This window comes from Megascapheus bottae, chromosome 7, assembly GCF_031878675.1.
Source record: "Megascapheus bottae isolate mThoBot1 chromosome 7, mThoBot2.hap1, whole genome shotgun sequence".
Taxonomy (NCBI): Eukaryota; Metazoa; Chordata; class Mammalia; order Rodentia; family Geomyidae; genus Megascapheus; species Megascapheus bottae.
The window spans coordinates 7,743,213-7,748,667 of NC_143515.1; positions in this window are offsets into that span (position 1 = coordinate 7,743,213).

The following is a 5,455-nucleotide window of genomic DNA, read 5'->3' on the forward strand; positions in this document are numbered from 1 at the left end:
GTTCAAATTGTTTCAAGTCTTTCCACAATTCTGAAAAAGTTGAATTTGACCATTATTTTCCCTAGTCTTTCATACTTTTTATGGAGAAGTGATGTTTTGGCTCATTTCTGCCATTTGAGAAGTAGAAACCATGAATCACACACAGTAGAAGTATAATTTTTATAATATAAAGAAGAAAATTTAAAAAATAGGAATATAGGTAAATGAATGCATAATTAGATAAGAACTAGACTTGTGCCATTCTCCCATATATTATTTCAGAATCTCCTTCCCCTGTCTGGCAGGTCCAGGAACTCATGTTCCTGGTAAACGCAGTTGCACTCAGTGGACTTAGGCAGTGAATCAGCCAGCAAAGTTCACGACTTGGCAGGAAGCTCTTGGTTCATTAGTATTTGGGACCTTCACTCTTAGCTCTAAAATTTTAAACTACCTCCAGCTGTTGGTGACTCACACTTGTCATCCTAGCTACTCAGGAGGCTGAGACCTGATGATCATAGTTTGTAGCCAGCCTGGGCAGGAAAGGCTGTGAGACTCATTATCTCCAATTACTTAACCAAAAAAAGCTGAAAATGGAGCTGTTACTCAAGTGGTCAGTCATGAGCAAAATAGTTCAGGGACAGTGCCCAGGCCCTGAGTTGAGGCCCCAAACAGGCAAAAACAAATTTTAAACTACCTTCTACAGGACTCGGTAGATGTCTTTACCATTTTCATAATTCTTAAATACATGCTCTATCCATCTCTATAGTATGTGCAAAAATATTTCAAACATGCCTGAATGTGTTACTGGGCGGGGGTGTCAGTTACGTAACATAAATTAGACATTAAGCTTGGATATCCTGAACTAATTGGTGATCTAGACCCATATCTGCTGACAGACCATCTCTTTTCAGCTTCCATTTGCATACGGACCACAAGCCAACTCAAACTTCCTTGTGTAGCTGCACTCCGTTAGGTAAAACCCTGAGTTAACAGAAATCCTTATTTTAGCCAAAGGTATATAAAGCAGTCATTGCAGGTCATGAAGAAGGAAAGCCTGGTTGCTGTGAGTTCCTTATTGTCCTGACCTGAATCCCTGTTCTTGTGAAGCTGTGAGGGCTTCTATGTTCTAAGTTGGAAGATGATTTGAACCCCTCAGGAAGCAGAAATCTTCCCAGCCTCCATGGCCTCACTGCTCTGGACTGCCAGGGGTTCTAGAGAGCTGCATTCTTGAGTTGGACCCTACAACTAAATCTGAACTAAGAAAAAGGAGAAAACACACTTGAATTTCTAAACAGTATGTGCAGGCCTGTCTGGGGGGCCGGGGGGAGTTGCCTTGGAGCATGGTAGAGTTTCCTGGAACAGATAGACCTAGGAGATTTTAGCTGGAAAGACACTAACGGCTGTGGCCCCCTGTTAACCCTCAAGAATACCAGAGCTATGTCAGTGGCTATTATGTGGGCTGCAGGAATACCTAGGAAACAAAATCCCTGAGATCCATTCATGTCAGGGTTTTAGTCCTCGGTCCCTCTCAATCCGCAGGAGGGATAGAGAACCCGCCCCGACCAGGACGAGCAGGAACTCGTTGATTGAGGAAGTACATTCAGCTAATATAGGATGCATGAGCCTATCAGCACGAACGTGGGCAGGGCGGGGGAGATCCTCATGTTTATTCTCACTATAGGTCTCAGCAGAGTGATAAAGCTATAACACATTCATACCCAATGGTAAGTCTCAGCAGAAAGTGATTCACAATACCGATGATATAACTCAAAAGTTAGGCATGGCGTTCATACATGGCAGCTCATTTCTTTGTGTGGTTATCTTATTCAGTGATGCAGATTCATGGGCCAGCTTGACCCTGCACTCAGCTCCCAACACATTCAGATCTGTAATCTGTAATGGGGGTTCAAGTTAGCTGTAACTATGCCCTTCTGGTCTCTGAGGACTCATATTTCCTGTATTGTCAGGGCAGTTTTAGTGAACTCCCCACCCTCCTGGGATGTCAGCATCTTCCATCTCAAGTGATTTATTTTTTTGCCAGTTCTGGGGCTTGAAACTCAGGGCCTTGTCACTGTCCTTGAGTTTTTTCAAGGTTAGCACTCTACCAGTTGAGCCATAGTACCACTTCCTGCTTTTTCTGTGTACATGGTACTGAGGGACTCAAACCCAGGGTTTCATGCATGTAACTCAAGCACTCGACCACTAGGCCACACTCCGGCCACCTCTCGTTTTAAACTAACATTCTGGAAAGAGACTAAAGATGATGTGTCTTTTTTGTTTTGTTTTGTTTTTTTCCAGTCCTGGGGTTTGAACTCAGGGCCTGGATACTGTCCTTGACCTTTTTCAAGGCTAGCACTCTACCACTTGGCTCACAGCACCACTTGCAGCTTTTTCTATATAGGTGGTACCAAGGAATCAACCCCAGGACTTCATGCCTGCTAGGCAAGCACTCTACCACTAGGCCACATTCCCGACCTGTTCAGTGTCTTTGTTGGGACTATGTTACCTGCAAGGATCAGGCACAGAAAGTACTTGCTCAATAGGCACTAAATCATTCTTTTTTTCTTTCAACAATAAGAAAAATGGCAGGACTTTAAGAGACAGAATAGGGAATTTTTATATTTTGGTTATTTTTCTTTTTATTTTCTGTTTATGTGGCACCAAGGAATTGAACCCAGGACTTTATGCATGCTGAGCAAGTCTCTACCACAAAGCCTTATTCCCTGCCCAGGATTTTTAAATTTTTATTTTTGTGATGTTACTGGAGCTTGAATTTAAAAACTACACTTTTTACTAGGCCATTGTGTGCACAGCTGGTTCTTTATCTCTAGAACCATACCTCCAGTTCCAGTTTTTATAGGTTTCGCTCAAACTGGCTCTGAATTTTGATCTTCAGAACTCTGTCTCCCACATACCTAGAATTACTGGTGTGAGCCCTCAGTGCCTAGAAAAGTTTTATGGTTTTTTGTTTTTATCTTTAAGCCTTAAAATGGTAGTAAGGCAAAACTGACCGGTGTGGAGACAATTTTTTTTTAATAGCTATTAAAAGGGTCAAACTCAAATCAGGAGCCAACTGAAAGGAGCTAAATCTACCCTTTGAAATGATTAAAACCAGCCAGTTCTCTGTAAATGGGTAGAGATAGGAAGGCGGAAAATAACTGGAAAAAGGAAACCCTTAAGGCTCACCTATGTCCCTATGTGTTGGGCACCATCTTGGCCATTCAGAATCATTGTCTAATGGTTGGGGATTACTAGATGAAATAACCACGTGTATCCCCACCCCACCCCAGCCCGTTCAGAAAGCATCTATATGCTATTTTGAATGTCTAGCTCCCATTTCCTGTGTGAAAGCAGGAAATGTTTCTATTTCTCCCTGTCTTAACCCTGTTATGCTAAAATTAATCCATGCTAAAACTTTCACCTTGGTCTGAGACATCCTGAAGTGCTTCTTACGTATGTGTAACCGGGGATCTGAGATTTTGTGTGAAAATTGAAAAACTGACGGAAATCATTTCTTTCTCCAGTGACAAGTATGTCATGGAAAGTCCTGGAATGGAATGGTTCCGTTTTATAATTAGAGAGTTCCTCAAGGAGTCAGAGGTGTTGTCTTTGGCTGTGGGTGAGAAGATGTTAGGAGAGTTCACAAGTAGATGATTTGTGCCATTCATGGTCTAGAGTACAGTGTATGTGCTTGCTGAATCCAAGAACTATTGGTTTTGAAAAGTTGTGGTTTCTGCTTTAACGTTTAGGGTTTGTTTGTTTGTTTTTTTTTTCTGTCCATCTCACTACTTAGGACAGATTATCATGAGGTAAATGTGGCAAAAAGAGAGAGGGGAGCTGGACACTTAGAGGGGCCCCACCCACTTGGCTGTCATCGCCAGCATTAGACAGACCAAATGCAGAGACGCTGTTGTAGTTGACTAGTGTCCTGTCAGACGTGAGGGAGGCCTGACCTGGGAGGCCTTTCTATAGAACTGCTCATCTGTCTTTTGAGTCGTTGTTTAGTTAGCTTACATATCACTTACCCTTTCTGTGTGTCTAAGAGGGCAATGAAATATAGACCATGCGTTCTGGTCCTCAGGGCAAAACCTGGCCTCGGTGGGCATGGAAATGGCACTCATGCCGCCCTTCACCTGAAGGCCACAAAAGCGGGGACTCTGATAGGACTTTCAGCCTGACTTGCCCCTGGTACCTGGTGGAGAGGGAGGGCTTCTGTGGCTGGTGTGAGGGCATGTTTCTGTCGGTGATTGAAGTTGTTGCTTTACACTGGGCCTATCTGGCATCAAAGTCGTCATCATAGATCAGTTCAGATGTCTGGGAGGTGATGGCTTGCTCCTGCCTCTCCCATCTTCAGCACGAAGGGAGTGCCCAGCATGGTGACGCGCTCACTTTCAGGGCCCTGGGCCCCACCCACTGGGCCTTCTGCACATAGTCTTCTGACCCATTCCATAACCATTTGGAAACAAGCAAGTCTGCAGATCCTTTTTTTTATTGTTAGATAGGTTTCAGCTGAGCTTATGGGAGCAGAAAATTTTCATAAGCAGTTCTTGACCATGTCTCTCAAAAAAAGACCAGGACAAACCCTCCTAAAAAGCACCTTCCCATTGGGTCTATCACTAAACTAATGACCATTCATCTGGCTCCATCTCATACAAGAGAAAAAGAATTTTTAAATAAAATACCTTGGAGGCAGTCTCACCAGTAAACATATTTGCACATTGAAACTTCCTTACAAACCCCCATTCCACCCATTCTCAGCTCCAGCCAGAGTTTAGTGTCAGTCACCTGAAAGCCATCACTCCATAGTTCTCGCAGAAGAACACCATGGAGTCAAGGCCAGCTGGACCAGTTCCCTCACTGTGTGGCCAGACGAGTTGAGACTGGTGGAGAACTGTCAGTCATTGCCTCTGCATTTTCTCTCTTACCCCAGGATTCCCAACCCAGACAGTGCCTCTTAGAAAGTACTGGACCAGGCCGGGAGTTTGGCCTTGTGGTAGAGTGCTTGGCTAGCATGCACGAAGACCTGGGTTAATTCCTTGGTACCACATAGTAGAAAAAGCTGGAAGTGGTATTGTGGCTTAAGGGGTAGAGCTCTAGCCTTGAAAAAGCCCAAGAACAGTGCTCAGGCCCTGAGCTCAAGCCCAGGACTGGACCATCTCATTCTTGAGGGAAGTCAGTGGCCAGGAAGAAGCAGCACCTTCATTTCTAAGGTTACCATACCATGTCATGTTTCTGAGACTGGTTATCTCAAAAGGAAAGTTATTGCTGGTTACTGTGGCTCACACCTGTAATCCTAGCTATTCAGGAGGCTGAGATGTGAGGATGGATCATGGTTCGAAGCCAGCCCAAGCAGGAAAGTTGATGACACTCTTATCTACTCAGAAAAAGCCAGAAATGGTGCTGTAGCTCATGGCAGAGTGCTAGCCTTGAGCACAAGGAGGCTCAGGAACAGTGCTGAGTTCAAACCCCAGAACCA